This window comes from Cynocephalus volans, chromosome 14, assembly GCF_027409185.1.
Source record: "Cynocephalus volans isolate mCynVol1 chromosome 14, mCynVol1.pri, whole genome shotgun sequence".
Classification (NCBI taxonomy): Eukaryota; Metazoa; Chordata; class Mammalia; order Dermoptera; family Cynocephalidae; genus Cynocephalus; species Cynocephalus volans.
This window is the reverse complement of record NC_084473.1, coordinates 17523136-17540771: the sequence shown is the minus strand read 5'-3', so window position 1 is coordinate 17540771 and position 17636 is coordinate 17523136. Positions and strand designations below refer to the sequence as shown.

Sequence of the window (17636 nt, the reverse complement as noted above, 5' to 3'; positions counted from 1 at the left end):
GGTGGTGACATCACCCAATTTGTCAAGAACACCCACAAATCTTATTTTTATGGAAACCTTCTTAAATTTTTTAAATATTGAAAACTATTGTTTTTCATGTACTAATACCGTAAGCCAAATGAAAGAAATCCATAGCCTGGATGCAATCGGCAGGGCTCCAGTGTGTGTCATCTCTTCACCCCGCCTCAACCCCCATGGGTTCCTCCTTGGCCCTTTGCTCTTCTCCCTGGCTGATGTCATCTAACCCCATGTGGGTATGGAGTCCTGATGTGTATCTCTAGCCAATCTCCCTCCCACATGTCAGACTCATAGAACTGCCTACTGGGCATGTGCACCTGAATGTCCCTTTGGGACCTTAAAATAAACACATCCAAACCCTCCCTTCACCCTCTACTCCCAATGCACCTGTTTCTCAGACCGGAGACCTGGAGATCATCCCAGACTTCTCTCTTTCCCTCCCCACACGGGCCAGCTGACACCCAGCAGCACCAAAGATGAACAAATACACATCCCAAATGTCTCCCAAATCTCCTTTCCCTATCCCTCCTGCCTCTGCTTTCATTCAGAGGCTCAGTATTTTTCTACTGTTTCAACACAATAGACTCCTAACTTTCCTCCCTGCCTTAGGCCTATCCCCATTCCCTACCCTCAAATTCTTCCTTCACACTAACCTAAAGTTACCTTGAAAATGCACTTTGGATTATGTTATACCCCACATGTGTCAGGCTTAAAGTCCTCTGATGGCTCCCTCGGCCTCCAGGGTAAACTCTGATCCAGAACGTCTGAGTCAGAATCCCAGCTTTACCGCTCACTAGCTGTGTGACCTTGAGCAAGTCATTTAAGTTCTGAGCCTCAGTTTCCTCATTTGTAAAGCATAGATACTAAGTATCACATACCACATAGAGCACTTATGAGGATTAAAAAGGAGACAGTACAAATAAAGCTCTCTGTGCTTGGCACATACACAGCAAATGCTTAATTAAGTGTTAGCTGCTGCTATTAGTATTATTCCTCATCCATTATCCTTGCCCACCACAACCCAACTCAAACTTGAGAGCTATAAACCATTATTTGAAATTCTCCAAAAGTGCCCCAACTTCTCACAACTCCTGGTCACTGCACTTATTTTGTCTGCTCAGAATGCCCTTCGAGACTCAGCTCTATCACATTCTCCAGAACCAATCCCTGGCCCCAGACCCCTCCCTACTACAAGACCAGGCTCGCGCCCCCCACCCCCCAGTGCCGGCCTCCATCAGAGTGTTTCACTTGCTGAACTGCAGTAGAACAATTTCCTGCTGTCTCCACACTGCACTGTGAACTCTGCAAAGGCAGAGCCGAGGCAGGCTAGTTCAAGAGTCTGTGCTCTTACTTGTAGATTTGAGTCTTAGGCTCACCACTTCTCGGCCAGGCAAGTTATTTGACTTCTGTGGCCTCAGTTTCCTCATTTGCAGAGTGGGAGTAATAACAGCATTTATCCAGCATTGGGTAGCGTAAGGTAAAGTGCTTCGAGAAGTACCTGGCACAGAGTAAGCACGACATATAAGTTTCCTAAAAAATTATTTTATAATAGTTTTATAAAGAAGGGCTGCTTGGGAGGTGTCTTCATACCATACTGCCTTTTCTGGGGGTTCCAGGACACTGTGAGGAGAATGCCTGACTAAGCTATTATTTCTCTGTCCCCGGTCAGAGCGCCTGACACGTTACAGCATTTCCAAAGGATTTTAGAAAAGTGTTTATTGCTGCTAGAAGAAAACAGAGTGCTTTTGCCAAACCATAAATCCCCAGCATATTTACAACAAAACTCTCAAGGGCCAAGTGTCTCTTGCTGTATGTAGTAAGTTGCTACAGTAACTATTCCATGGGGTTAAAAAAAGTTTTACATAACTTTTTAAAAGATATAATAAAATAAATATGAAGGTCTACTATTTGGAAGGTAGAAAAAAATGTGTTTATGCTTCATAAACATCCACATCCAGTTCCTGGAAACCATCCTGAGAGGATTTTTTTTTTAAATGCTTTGCCCAGAACCATCTCTCTGACTAATTAATTCTATACTTTATCAATATGAAAAAAAAAAATTATAAAATAATGAGATCCCCAGGCAATGCAAGTCAAAAAAGTTTTCAATTTGACTTATTAAAATTAATTCTCACACCTCTCCTTTCCCCAGTCCATTTCCTAAATACACCCACCCCTCTCTGAGTTTCCAAGTTCTCCATATAAGGGAGAACAAGGTGGAACAGAGTGAAAAGGAAAAGAAGATCCTTCAAAGCACACCCACATCCTCCAGGAAGCCCAGAAGTAACATCTGATAGCTCAGGGCCCACCTTCAGGAGGCAGCTTTAGTCCTCATCTCTGGACAGGTACAGGCTTTCCTTCTGCCAGGCTGAAAGAAAATCCTCATTGCATAGTATATGGAAATGCACACTTGAAAAATAAAAAAAAAAAAAAATTAAATTTTAAAAAATTCCAAGTAACCTGGAATAAAACATGGCTTTCTTTGATTTTCACAATCCAAGTTCCCATGTCCCTGGTTTCTTACTCAAGTTAGATTAACAAGAGAAATTCAAAATAGTTCTACCCTCAACCAATTTGGTAGTTTCTGAAGAAGTTCACAACAGAATACTACAAACAGGGTTGGGGGAATTATTGTTGTATGTTATATATATTTGGAAAAAATATACATAATGGTACTCCTCTGTGATTTGTCTACTCATGGAAACTCAGCTAAACGGTTCACACTAATGAACACTGTCTCCTCTAGGGTGTGTGAAGCAAGTGCACGGCCCTGCTCCTAGGAGAGAAAACTCATCTCCTGCCTTTTGCACCCATGGGGCTTGGGCCATGGTACTCAAAACCATCTCTCTGTCCACTCTTTATGACTCACATCTGCTTTGGGGGGGCAGTCTGAAACCTAACCCCAGTGTCTAATAATGCTTGCACAAGAATTATTTTTGAGTTGATCGCACTAACTTACAAATGAAGGGTTGTAAAACAGGTCTGGCTTGTGTGTTCTTGACTCTGTTGATGTAGCTGATAGGGATGACTGGTAAAAAGCAGCTAAAAGCAAACCCATTAGAGTTTAGGACCACATTACATAAATGTGCATCCTGTACTCTTCATTTCAAAACCCCACATACCTCATTTCAAAACCCCACGTAAAAGATACCAGATGAGAAAGCCAAATGTGCTGCTTTAAGTCTAGAGGAGCTAGGAAAAGAAAACTCAGGGCTCATCACCGGAAAGATGCACCACACTGACATTCAGTTTCTAATTAGATCAAGAAGTTTGGGGAATCTGCTTAAAATGCAATGTTCTCAGGCATTGCACAGACTTTCATAAGACTCCTGTTTTTGTATCTCAAGAGAGCCTACTTTGTGGGATTTGTGATTTAAGGAGATATGAAAGGGTATGGGGATACAGATACCTTCTGACACATTGGCAAAGACAGACGGATGGATAGATGGATGGATGGATAGATGCATAGACAGACAGACAGACAGATGAAAGCTGCAACACTGAAATAGAGATCCCTACACCCTCATAACGTACGCTATCTGCTTCTGTAGAACTGCTTGCTTAACCTAAGTAACTCTATTTTGCCCCCTGTCTGACCTGCAGACGACCCCCGCTTCTGCATGAGAAACTGTTGACCTTCTCATAGAAACAAAAACCATTGCATAGAAACAGGAGCCATACACAGTGAATTATTACATGGGAACAGGAACCATACACAATGAAAAGTTGTATGCTTGATTGCTCTAATGGCTCATTCTCAGCCTCTGTGACCTAGCTCCCTAGCTTGTTTTGTGCACCTGTACAAACCCGTGTGCCAACAGGATGTAGTTTTTGTCTTTAAAAACCCCACAAGATCAAGGCCCAATGCTGCTCTTCCTTGGTTGTTCCTTGGGAGACGGATGCTGGCCAGCTGGAGTGAATAAACTGCCCTTTTCTGCCTGAGTGGCGTGTAAGTGCATTTCTTGTGGGAGGGTGCCTCACAACAATACGGCACTTTCCTTTTATACTTTCAGCCCAGAGGAGACAGTATTGTGAAGGAGGCTCAACCCTTGAAGCACAGCCTTGGGTCTGGATCTTGGCCAGGCAGCATCTAATCACCAAGGGGAGGGTGGTAGAGGTCTTATGTTGGTGGCTCAGGAAGGTACTACATTTTGAAAACTGGGATCTTAAAAACCCACAAGAAAAACACAGCCCAGAAGGTATGATTTACTGGCCTGAAAGACAAAAGTGCTGAAACACCCTTGCAAGATCTCAGGCACCTCCTCTCAATCCAAATCTATAAGCCACAGTCTTTAACTATGAAGTTCTCCCATCACTTTGGCCAATTACATTTTTTACCTCAAGGAAATCATACGAAAGGCTTTTAGGTTCACCTCGGCATGTCAATCAGGGCTTAGGAAAGCCAAATCAGTCCGTAGCAGAATGAAAGTGATAAAATGTAAGCATGTTTAAGCCCCCAAAATTTAGTCTGCCGGCATTCTTTTGTCTCAACATGCTAATTATTTGCCAGAATTTAAGTCTGCATTCTCAAAAGAAGTCCTCTAGCAGTAGCAAATGACTTAACTAATCCTTGGAGTAACTTTCAATGCTAGGCCCTGTTTACACTCTCATTCTCTGCAACTATAAATGGATCACTGCTTACTCCACCCTTCTTTAAAGCCCCATCAGGGCTCTCTGTGACATTCATTATTGATATTTAGGTCAGCATATTCTGCTAAACATGCTGAGATAGTTAATGTTATATATCTACTTGGCTAGGCCACAGGATGCTCAGATATTTGGTCAAACATTATTTTGGGTGTTTCTGTGAGGGTATTTTGGATGAGGTTAACATTTAAACTGGTAGACTTTGAGTAAAACAGATTGCCCTCCATAATGATGGTTGGCCTCATTAAATCAGTTGAAAGCGTGAACAGAACAAAAAGACTGGCCTCCTCCAAACAAGAGAGGCTTCTCCAGCAGACCGCCTTTGCGCTTCATTGTAACATCAGCTGGCCCTGGTTGTACAGCAGGCTGTCTCTGGACTTGAACCAGAGCATCGGCTCTCCTGGGTCTCCAGCCTGCTGGCCCCTCCCTGCAGATGTTAAACTTGTCAGTCTCCATTACTGTGATCCAATTCCTTACAATAAATCTCATTCAACACATATACACATCCTATTGGTTCTGTTTCTCTGGAAAACCCTGAATAATACACATAGGTTCTCAGAAGACAGACTAGATGTACCTCTCTTGCGTCTTTTTTACAAGATACCCATGGATACAGAGGAAGAGTCTCATGTAGTGAGACCAGGTAAGGAAGGGTTCTGCTGAGACACAGAAAACAGCTTATCACCAGTGGAGAGCCCTGGGCCTCATCCCATCTACACTGGAAGGACTGTCATCTCCTCTCCACCAGACTTACTACTGGTGTCTCTGCATTTAAGCCAATTTGAAAGTAGCTTATGGATGATCATCAAAGAGCAAATGCCTAGAATCCCAGCACAGATGTTTCTACACGTCCATTAACTGTTCTAATTCAATTTATAAAACTTATCCAAATTAACATACACGAGGGTATTTTTAAAAGTTCATGGAAAGATTCGTATTATCTTTTAATTCTATTTTCCACAAACTTTTTGAAGTACCCTCATATAAATGATTCTATTAAAGAACAATACTTGTAGGAAGGTCGCATAGTTTTAAAAAAAAAATCATAAAATCACCAGGCCATAAGGGAAAAAACAAAGGAAAGGACAAGTGATACACACAAAGTTACCTAGAATTAGAGACAGAGCCAGAGTTAGGATTCAAATATCTAATCTTCTAGAAATCCTAGTACCGTAAAACTCCATACACAGAAATGTGTATGTGTTGATTTACTAAGGAGCTGGACTCAGCTCCCTAACCTCAGCCACAGTGGCCTTCTACTCAGACATGCTTAGACACAAACCCACCTCACATCCAACCTGTCTTTCTCCTCCTTTCATAATCAAGCTATTCGTGAATGGTCTCCACTTCCTTACCTCCCATTTGTTTTTCAACCCAGTCCAGTCTGGCTTTAGGTCCCACCTCTGCAACATGCCTCCAAGCTAGGCTCCCAGTGCCCATGCTTCCAGCTCTCTGGTCTATTCTTCTCCTACCTAGGCTCCACAGCCTTCACACGTGATCCTGTGTAAATGCAAATTGGCTCATGACACTCACCTGCTGCAAATACATTAATCCCTTTCCACAGCCCTGGGGATAAACCATAGACCCTGAAGGGCACAGCATGGTCTGGCCCCTGTCCCCTTCTCTAGTCCCCTCCCAGCCATCACCACCCTCGTCCTCCCGATGTTTCCCCAGTGCTCAGTGTTCACTCCTGCCTTGGAATCCACAGGCTGGAATTCTCTGTCTCCGACTCTTCACGTGATGAACTCCTACCCATCCCTCAGGGGGAAATGTCTCTTCCTCAAAAAGGTCTTCCCTGACCCTCCTGTTCAAACTAGCTCTTTCCCCACCTTCGTTACCCTCTCCCAATGAGTCCTGTTTAAGTGTTGCATTTATTTGTTTAATGTCTATCTCACTCTCCCCTCCCCCTATCTCCCACACCAAGTTCTGTTTCCTTGACCACAGTATACCCAACAGCTAGCAGAGCACATAACACTGGGAAAGTACTCATACTTGTTGGATGAATGTTTATATGTATTTGAATATTTGGTAGGTGCTCAATTGACTGATTGGTTAGACAGTCCCCAGAATACTTCATTCATTTGAGACTTCAGCAAGCCCACTGAAGCCAGCTGCTGTCAACATTAACTGCTTAATAGTAACTGGCTAAAAGCAAATCCTAAGCATTTATCATTCAACACTTGTGCAATTAAAGACATCATTTATATGATATGTCCTCCAAGCAAATCATGGTGCAAGGCTCTGCAGGTTTCCAAAAAGAGTAAGACTCCTTTGCCCACAAAGAAAAATACTTACAACCTAGTCTAGTAACTATTTTTAGCTTATTTAAGAGAATTTACTTTTATAATGTGCATGTGCTATAAAGTTTCAAATAATCTAAAGAAATGATAAGGAAAGCCAGGAATGGAAATTCTAAATCACCTCCTACATTTAATTGCACGTTCTAAACATGGTTATTATGTTCATCATAATTGGGTATCCATTCCACGCTTCACATAGCAGCAGGTCCCTGAAAAGATAAAACAACAAAAATTCTTTTGCCTTCTTGCTCCCTTCTGCTTAGTCCCCGTCCCCTGTCCCACTAAGAACCCTGGGTAGTCAGAACCAGCAAGCAGAAGCCAGCATCAGGATAAAATTCAGCATCAGCTACTTCCAAGGACTCTCAATGTCTCACTACCTTTCTGTTGTGCCCTCCAGCATCAGACAGAAGCGAGACGGAAAGATTCTGGACTAGGAGTCAGAAGTCCCCTGGCTACGTCCAAGTCCAAGGCACATTTTGCCTTATTTTCTTTACTATGGGCTTCCTACCCTCTGTCCTGCCTATGGCTCATGACTCTCAGTTGGTATAAGGACCGAAACCAGATAGTCCCTGTGAAAGTTCTTGCAAAACACAATAGGCTATACAAATTCAACAGTCATATTGCGATTTTTATCAGGACTTAATTTAGCAGCTTTTATTGCCCTGTCTTGTGCTTATTAATCTTGAGTCTCCAGATCCACTATAAATTCAAGCTCAAAGACCAAGTCTTAGATTCTTCCTGCACTTGGTGTCCACAGTACTGGGCACATGACACCACCACAATAAATACTTGTGGGTTGGTTACCGTTTGACTTATTTGACAGTTTTCCAAAAGAGTGCAAAGTGTTCTGTGATTTTTCTGGGTTTCTCATATTGATAAATACATTTTCTAGAAATAACCATAATGTTTGCCTAGCCCATGATCTTTATAGTCTGTCTTCCTTTTTTCCTAACCAGCTGGACAGAATTCTATTGAAAAGCAGGCTATTTTGTCAAAGGCAAAAAGAACATTTTTCTAGTGCAGTCTTTAAGGTTCCTTTTAAGGCTGAGACATAGGACCCAAAAATCACTTGATAACTGTCACCATTCAACAAACCCAGTCTGAGATCCTGCTAAGAATAGGGCACAGTGTTGGAGCTGTAGGAAGAATAAAGGAAGAGGACTGAATCTCACAGTGGCTCTGCAGTCAGACTGCCAGGGATACCCTGACTTCCCATGTTCCCAGCTGAGTGACCCTGTACCAGTTATTCATTTTGTCTCTCTTTCCTCATCAAAAATAGGTAATAAAACAACCCACCTCCTAAGGTTGTCATCAGGAAGAAATGAGTTAATACTCGGACATGTAAAAGCTTTTAGTGTCTAGTACAGGGTAACAATAAATGTCAGAGCTCTAGATCCTTATAGCTAAACAGACCAAGACCCAGAGAAGCAAAGTGACTTAAGTCACAGAGCTATAAAGATGTAGAAATCAGAACTAGAACCTAGGTTTCCACATCCTAATCTGTTTTCTATGACATTTCCTTGTGGGTATTATGCACAAGTGGCACTCTGGAGGATCCACTGTCCTGACACCTTATAAGCAGGGATAATAAGCACACCCAGCTTCCCCTCTGCCTCTACTTACCCTGAATAAGCTGTCTTTCCCAGCTAGCAGGACGTCAGGCTCACCCTAACCTGTTGGTTGGTCTCCCATCCAACTCAGACGCACTGGGGAAGATGCACTCAATTTACTACTGGCTACCACAGCAATGCTGCTAAGAACTCAAGCCCCACTTCTTCGTGGGGTTGCTGTGAGGATTAAACAAGATAATGACTGAAAAGTGCCCGGCAGAGTATCTGGCATATAGTATACAGCCAATTAATGTTATCTGTCTGAAAAAACAAAAGAGGAAAACCCTGTGGTGCCTGCAGTCTCGAAGCTGACACACGTTCCAACCCCAAATGCCAGACACGGGACAGATTGAGATCTGGTAGGACAGGGGGATGCATGTCTATGAAGGATTTCAGTGAAGGGGAAAACTCACTGAAGACAGAGAAGGGGGCTGGAGACCCTACTCTTTCCTTTCCTTCGAAGGAGAAGAAAAAGAAACTTAATTGGTACTTTCCTGGCAAACCCAAGATTTAGAACAGTGGATTTCTAATATTTTAATATTTCCAAACAGAGCAAAGACTGCCTATGACCTCCTAATTTGCTCTCACACACTTGACTAGCAAAAGCTTAGCTTGGCTGCATTCATCAGTGGCTGTATTCATTCAAGCAATAATGGCTCAGACACAAGATTCAATTAAAAGAGATCCCACAAGTCTCCTTAGAATAGTCACAATATGCTTTGGATTCAAAGTTCTTAAGTACTTCAGCACCATCTTCTCTTCCCTATCCCAATATTGGCAATTTCTAGTTTTGAAATGACAAACAATATTAGAACAGGAGAAGGAAGAAAGCCTGTGAGAAAGAAGGGAAAACAGGACTAGACCTGGAGCAGAAACCATGTCATCGTCCGCTGTTTATCCCTGGAGTGCAGCCCAGGCCTGGCCCACTGCTGGCTGGTGGTAAATGCACAGGGAATGAATCAGTGTTCTAAAGGAGTTCACCACCCAGGCAAGGAGTGGGACCCACACATTACACCAAGTTCAACCACAGAATCAATACCACCCTCTTTTAGCCCCAGACATGTGGGGAGGATAAAGCACTGGGGCACATGCCTTTACAAAGGGGACAGGTGCTCAGGAAAATACCTGCTTCCTGCTTACCTGAGCAGGTATTTGCAAGTAGTCTAAGAAGGGGGGCAACTAGGAGTAACTTACACGGTTCCAAGGGAGTGGTTATGCAAATCGCTTAAGCAAATACGTGAAAAGGGACGGGAAAGATTTCTGACCTGGTATTCCTCACCTGTCCCACTCTCTTCAGAGGGTAAGGTGAAAGACGAAAGCCAAGAGCTCGAGTGTACCGCAAATCTACTTTCTAGGACCCTAAGGAACGTCTCCAAGCCCACCCCCTTCACGCCCCGGCAGGTCCTGGGTCATTCTGGCGGGTGGAGGCAGTTCCTGGCTGTCCTCTGCCCCCGCTGCGAGCGACCCGAGTAACGCTACCGCCTCGGTCTCCCCAGCCGAGAACAGGGGAACACCAAGGACGCAGAAGGAGCTCCTTTCCCGAAACGGACGAGAACGGACAGAGCGGGGGAATACGGGGGGAGCAGAACGAGCCCTGCAATGCGAAAGGCGCCCGGCCCGGCTCGCCGCGGCCCCTGCCGGCAGGTCTGGCTCGCTCGCTAGCCCAGGCGCCTCAAGAGGTGCGACAGCCACCCAGAGGGGCGAGGAAACGAGGAGTTCCTGACCCTGAGCACCAACCCCCACCACTACCACTGATCCAAACGCCCGGAGTCGGCGGACGACTCCACACGGGCCCTGCCAGCCCCAAGCCGCCCGCACCCAGAGCGCGCCAGCAGTCCCGGGGCGCCGCTCTGCAAGGGCAAGGACCCCGGGTGCGCTCTTCCCTGCAGCTGTCGCGGGCCGGAAAGGGAGGAGGGGGTGACAAGACAGAAGGCGGAGCAGGCAGCCCCAGAAGCACTTACAATCGCCAGGAAAGCGCCTCCTCTCGAGGAAGGGAAGGAACGGCTCCCCGGCTAAGGAAACGCCCCGGGGATGCCCCAACGCGCGGTGCCGCCTTTCTCCGCCGATTCTTTCACGGATTCTCCCGCCTCCAGTCCTTGCTCCACCCCACCCCACCCCGCGCCCCGAAAGCTGATCCGAGATTTCTTCCCCGCGGCTTTCCAGGGACCCACACACCGTTTCGGCTGCCCAAAGCTCGTGCAACAGGCGGAGCCTTAGGGCTCCAGCGACGGCGGGCTCCGGGGACCGGAGGATGGGGGCCACGGCGAGCCAGGCGCCCAGCAAGATGCAAAGTCCCCTGCGGACGTAGTCCTGCGGGTCGTGCCACCGCAACCTGGACCACTGGGGACGGGGGCGACAAATGGTGGGAGGGGCGGCAAAGTTGCGGGGTCGCACGGAGAAGTCTCCGGGGCGCGCGGGGAGGTGGGGACACAAGCAGGTACCTGCAGGAGTCCAGGCGCGTCCGACACGCTCCGCTCTGCGACGCCGCCCGCCCGCGCTGCAGGGATCAGGCCTCGCGGCGCGGTCCCGCGCCCGCCGCCGCGGCGGCGAGGAGAACGGGGTAGCCCGCGTCGGTCGGTCCGTCGGTCGGTGGGTCCCGCCGGGCTGGAGCGCCGCTCCGGGGAGCTGCGGGCGGGGCGGGGAGGGGCGGGGCCCGCCGCCGGGCCGCCGCCCCGCCGGTCCCGGCTCCGCCCGCTGCCTCGCGTCGGGCCCGCAGCCCGTGCGCCCCGGGCCGGGGGCTGGGCGCTCCCGCGCTGGCGGCTGCGGACTGCGGGGGTCAGACTGCGAGACTGGAGGACGAACGAGGGAACCAGACACAGCCCTGCCAGACGCGCGCCCCCGCCCAGGCCCAAGTGCAGAGTCACCCCAGGAGCGGCCGGCCCTGCCGGGGTGGGAGCAGGAGCGCGCCCCGCGCCTCCCACCTGCGCGCCCTCCCGGGCGGGGAGCCCCGCGGCCCCGCGGGAGAAAGATGACTTCCCCCGCGGCTAGGGCAACCGCCTCTCGAAAGTCACGGCCCAAGGGACACTTTGCAAATTTGCCGGGATTTTCTTAGGAAGTCGCGATGCGACTTGTTTAAAACAAAGTGCTAAGGAAACAGCCCCAGTGCCTGCCAGCGTTTGCCTCCAGCCCCTCGGCCTGCAGACTCACGCGCAGTGTGGGCAAGACGGTTAGTTCCTTTCCTCGACTTACCAAGTCAGAAGAGGTGGCTGGACAGACGCACCAAGCTCATGCCCTTCATACGTAGAAGGGGAACGAGAGAGTCGGGTCCCCTTTCCGAAGGGCGAATGCAAGAGGGAGTCAGAGGGAGATGCCTTCGGCCGAGGTCGAGGAACACACCAGGACCTCGCCGAGGGCAGCGTGCGGTCCAGAGGGCATCGCCGGCCTCTCTGCACTGAGCGACCAAGCTCAGTCAACAGCCCAGAGGAGAAATGGGACGCACGGGGTCCCACCCCCGCGCTGCCCCTCCCGCCCCCAGACTGCAGCTTCTTAAGTTGTGCAGACGGGCAATAATTCCTTCGGATCCAGCTGCTCCAAGCCGTAGGCGCCCAGTGTTCCCGCCCCACATCACGCGCCCTGCCAGCTTCCCCCCGCCCCCCAGCGCGCCCTGACCACTCACCTCAGGCAAGCGCCCAGCAAGACCACGCGTATTCAAGTTCCAGGCCCTGGGCGAGGGCACGGGAGGGGGTGGGGGCGAAAAGACGTATGGAAAAGGTGGAAGACACTTCCGTGACCTCACTGAAGTACCCTATGGTGTCTGTGCATTTTCTGATTGTTCCTTGTTTAATCAAAACCCACGTTGAGAGTCAGAGAAAAGGGAGCAATGCTTACAGTATCTTGTAGGCTTCAATGAGGAGGTGCGGCCCCGAGGAGAGGGTAGCGGGAGGCAGGAAGGGCAGAGGAGAAGCTAAAGCATAATAAAACCATCTTCCGTGAAGGCCCGGGGACCAACAGAGTCCAGGATTTTCATTTGGCTCATGGAAGGCAAGGAAGGGGAGGGGAGGGATGCAGGTGGCTTCGGAGCACGTGTTCTGGGCCCTCTGTCCCTAATCCCATGGTTCTTTGGTTCCCCCAACGCTGTCCCCTCTCCTATGGAAGAGGATCCAAAGCGTTTATCTATACTGCTGTTTGCAAGCGGCTGAAGAAGGTAATTTTCATATTCAATTCATCATCTTTAGCATAAGATCTAAGATTATTTGAAAAATATGTTTACATTTTATAAGCACCTTAGAAAAATGCTCCCAGATCTCTCCCAGCAGTTAGCTATTTAATCATTTTGAATCACTAAGTTTATCCAAAAAGTCCAGGGTTGTTTACTTGAGAAGAAATATGTTCAGAATCTCCAAGCACTGCAGAAGGCATCTGCAGTGTAGAAGAGTTGGCAGTGAGGTCCTTCTCAGGGCACCTGGATGGCACATGTGAACAGGGAAAGCACACACAGTGGGAGTCAGGAAGGGCCTCTGTGGCATCTGGGAGAGCAGAGGACAAAAGGGACAGTCCTCCAGTGTGGATATGTTGGAGCAGGGTGTGTAGAAGGGGCAGGCACATATTTGAGAGTCACAAGGACTGGGGTTCTCAACTTGCAGAGCCCTGTGGGGAGACACTTAGTCTTTCAGTCCTGGTTTTGTCATCTATAAGGAAAGCTCCTCCGTCACAGGGTGGTCATGTGAAGTAAATGAAATAATAAACAGGAAAGCATTGCATGGACCGTAGGCTTGTCTGCTCCCTGAAAGCTCACCCCTGAATGTTGACTAAGCTTGAGCCAGTCAAAGTGGTGAATTCACACACACACACACACACACACACACACACACACACACACACACACACACACACACACACACACACACAGTGTGTGTAGCCCCTCCCTGACCTCATTCCCCTTCACCAAGGGGCATGCTCTGCCCTTTCTAACTGCTTCCTTCCCCCCATGCACCCACCTCCTACCCTATCAAAATGTCTTTATGCCATATGACATGACATTCCATCCCATCTTAATTAGCCATGCCAGTAGGAGAGCATCTTGACAAGCCATGCATTGACCTGTAGGGAGAAAATAATCAGCTGACAATAGTGCTCACTCCTATGTGGTTTCACAGAGGAGTCCCAGAGTCGATGGAGACATCTCAAGCCAACGTGGGATGCGTTCAGTCTGTCTTCCCAGTCTCTGTATCCACCTTTGCTCTGGACACTGTCCACCTTATGAGGTCTCCCTCTTACCCACCTACCACACATCCATGTACGGTCATTCCTTACATATCCATGGGGAATTTATTCCAGGACTCCCTGTATCCCAAAATTCTTGGATGTTCAAGTCCTTTATGTAAAATGATGTGGAATTTGCATATAGCCTACACAGATCCTCTCATGTACTTTAAATCATCTCCAGATTACTAATAATACTTAATACAATGTAAATACTATGCAAATAGTTACTAGATTGTTTTTTTATTTGTTTTTTTATTGTTGCACTGTTATTTTTTATTGTCCCTCCCCCCACCACCAATAGTTTCTGTGGTGGTTGATTGAGTCTGCTGATGAGGAACCCGCAGATATGGAGGATATGGAACGTGGACTATACTCCCTTCCCCCTTTCCACCTGTCCTTGACCTTTTATTCTCACTAAAGTCCAAATAACAGAAAGCCAGCTAGATACCAGCCTTGAAGATAAGATAGGTACTATTTTGCTTCTTAAATTGGAACAGGCCTACAGGTAAAAATCAAGACACTCTCGTCTCTGGCAGGAAGATGGGAAGTGAAAGGATATTAGTAACAATGTTCAACATTTGCGCAGTTGGTGACTCTTACGTGGTTGGTGCCTCTTAGCTGCCGGTCTCTACCCAGCAGTCTGAGTATCACTCCAGCCAATCTGAGTACATGAAACACCTGCAATTCCCCAAACCCACCAGGCTTTTTCATATCTCCCTGCATTCAGGGTGGTGCTTCCTTATCGTAGAATACACTTCCCAACCACAAAGCCCTTTTGTGTTCAACAGACTCCCTCTCCCCTTGGATGCAATTCAATGAATAATCATGACCCTCTGGGAAGCCCACTCTCCTATCCTGGGTTATGTATCTCCTCTCCACACTCCCTCAGCACCTTTTATTTCCTTCTTTCCTAGCACTTACCATATTAGATTTTAACCATTTATCTTACACTAGACAATGAACTCCTTGAAGGCTGAATTTCCAGGACCTTTCCTAGGATCTGCATATCTGTGAAGTGAATTACTAAAGGCTGTTCATGGGGCTGCTGAGTTCCATCTGCTCCTGGTGGGAACTTAAATTATTTATTTCTATGCTACATTTTTCCAGGTAAAAAGAAAACATATTAACCATCACGTCTCTCTCTTTGCTGGGATATCAGGACTAAATTGATATTAAATTAAATGTAGGTCTTAATTAGCTACAATACTTTTATTCCCATTTATTGCCATGATGATCACACCTCTTTCACAAAATTACTGTATGCTACTTTAACTGCCCTATAGTGTTATTTTTAAATTGAAAGTATCTTAAATCTTTATGGGCTTCAAGTCCAGAGACTTGAATTCTAATTGACCTATGCCCCTGATCAGCTTACTGATATTTCCTCTCTGGCTCTCTGTTTGGGGTTGGACTATATGATCTTTAAGGTCCTTGCCAGCTCTGAAAGTCTTTATGTTTCTATAGATAAAAAAGGAGACAGTTTATAAATTATTAAAGAAAAACCCTGTGACAGAGCATGGCCTAAATCTCAGGCATAAGAGAACTCTCTCCTCAGGTCCTTGGGAGAACTCTCGCCTCGGGTCCTTGGCGTCACCTTCTGGGGACCTTCAAGTATTGCCCAAGATGAGTTCTGCAGAACACTTATGCCATAGTCAAAAGGCTTTGGAAAAGTGCACCCTGCATCCCACTAGGAGATACTCATAACACGCTTTAGCATAGAAAAGGCTCTAAGTCAGGCCATGAAAATAATGTGAGGGATGGCCCTGTAGATTGCTCATAATCTGGCCGCAAAATGACTTTTCACCAACTTTCAAGCTCTTCACACTTTCTTTATGCCTTACTCATTCCCCAGCTTCTCCCTCCTCTCAATGCTCTCCTTACCTTCCAGCTTGACAGAATTGACCCATCTTCCCACTGTGCTCACTGTGTGCTGTCTGAGCCTTTGCCCTGCCTCTACCTGTTCCTATCACGCTTCTTTTCTGCACCTAGAAAATGCCTACTTAACCTCCAAAATCAAGCACAATGTCACCCATTCTGTAAAGCCTTCTCACAAACCAAATTTAGTTGTTTTCTCTACTAGGTCCTATTATACCTTGTACAAAGCTCCAATTACTGTTATGCTCCTGTACTGTCATTCCTTGCCCATTTAGATTGAGCCTCCCACATTAAACTGTGAGCTCCTTGAGGGCAGAGAATATATATTCATCTCAATATCTTCAGATCCCATTATAGATGCTCAATGAATCCTTTAAGAACGAAAAGGTAGATGATTGGATGATTGGATGGATGGATGGATGGATGGATGGATGGATGGATGGATGGATGGACAGATGGGATGGATAGATGGGTGGGTAGATGGATGGATGGATGGATGGATTGAGGAACTAAGTTCTTGAGGCTACATGGAGGGTGCAGAAAAGCAAACCAAGGGGAACCAGAGACCAAATATGTCATCTTCATCATTCTTTCTCTGGGAAAATTAAAAACCCTTTAATAGCCCTTCATTTGTAGTGTGGAATGTAGGGCCTAAGCTTCATTTCCAACTAGAAGAGTAAAGAGTATGTCCATGGCAGAACCTGCTGGACCATCACAATCTTTTTTGCTTGGGCTGGCTGGTTAGCTCAGTTGGTTAGAGTGCAGCCTTGTAACACCAAGGTCAAGGGTTCAGATCCCTATATCGGCCAGCCACCAAAAACGAAACAAAGAAACAAACAAAACACAACAAGTAATTTTTTCTGCTTTTTCAGTATCTCTAATTGTTACCTGGGTACTAGGATGATCAACTCTTCCCAGTTTGTCTGGGACTGTCCAGTTTTGAAACTGAAAGTCCAGTGTCCCATGAGCCCCCTCAGTCCAGGGCAAACAGGACAGCTGGCCCTCCTCCTAACTACATTGCTGCCTAGGATAAAATCTACACGTCCTCGCCTCCATGCAGCTAGGCCAGAGAGTATGACCGAGTTCCTTCCAGTGGGGCATCATTGGAAGTGGCATGTTCAGCTTCTGGGAAGTGTCTTCAAGGAAGCGGGGAGCACTCTTCCCCTCTCCATTTTTGCCTTCATGCTTCGTGGGGTATAGAGAAGATAACAGGATCTGGACTACACATCAGGACCCCCAACTAGAAGTCGCATGAAAGGATAGCAGAGCAAGTAGATGGAAGGGGCCTGGGTCCTCTTAACAGCCCTCAACTGCCTACATTTATATGAGGGAAATAAACTTGTATCTCATTTAAGCCTTTGTTATTTGGGGTTTTCTGTCACTCACAGCCAAACTCCATCTTAAAGGAGAGAGCTCCTGCCTGCTGAGGGATAGGCGTATAGATACTGTCCTCAGACCTGGGTGCTGACTCCCGAAGCTCCTCCTCTTCGTGTTCCCCAATCCCTTGGATTCTGAAAGTACCCTGTGTTGACAGAATCAATGCCTCTAGAGAAGAACCTTCCTGCAGCCCTGTCTGCAAGAACAGCACACTCACTACCCTATTCCGTGGTGATATGAAGAGGAACAACAGGTGTAGTGTGACCCAAGCTCAGGGAAGGGAAGGAAGTATGAGTGCCCATCACTATGACGTGAAAGTTCTCAAAGTGCTCGGGTGCTGTCCCCATCACCCCACCACGGTGACCTCAGACAGTGTGCATTACTGCACTACCAGGATCTGAAAGATGAGGCTTTAATATAACAATTGCTTCCTCCCCAAGTCCCCAGGAACCTGAAAAAGATGCCAGGTCTCCAGAATCCATGGGAGCTATGGGGTGATTAGTAGCCAGGGTCTGGGTGGGGGCAGACCGACTCTCCCCTCAATTCTGTTATTAATCTGCCCTGTCAGTCACCTCATCTCCCCTTGGCTCAGTTGAATCCCCTG

General features: G+C 47.1%; 1 protein-coding gene across 6 annotated transcripts in view; it reads right to left on the bottom strand.

The window, feature by feature from the left end:
• Window positions 1-11857, bottom strand: part of KCNS3 (potassium voltage-gated channel modifier subfamily S member 3) — a 39191-nt gene extending 27334 nt beyond the window's left edge. The window contains exons 1-2 of one of the 6 annotated variants that reach the window (XM_063077589.1): window positions 10537-10628; window positions 9855-9989 (exon numbers count right to left, since the gene is read on the bottom strand). The gene's annotated coding sequence lies outside the window, so the exon portion shown is untranslated. Of the gene's footprint in view, window positions 1-1369; window positions 1517-2327; window positions 2402-9840; window positions 9990-10536; window positions 10629-11016; window positions 11196-11764 lie in introns of those variants that run through there. The other 5 variants (XM_063077586.1, XM_063077587.1, XM_063077585.1 and 2 more) reach the window with 5 other exon arrangements.
• Between the last annotated feature and the right edge of the window lie 5779 nt (window positions 11858-17636).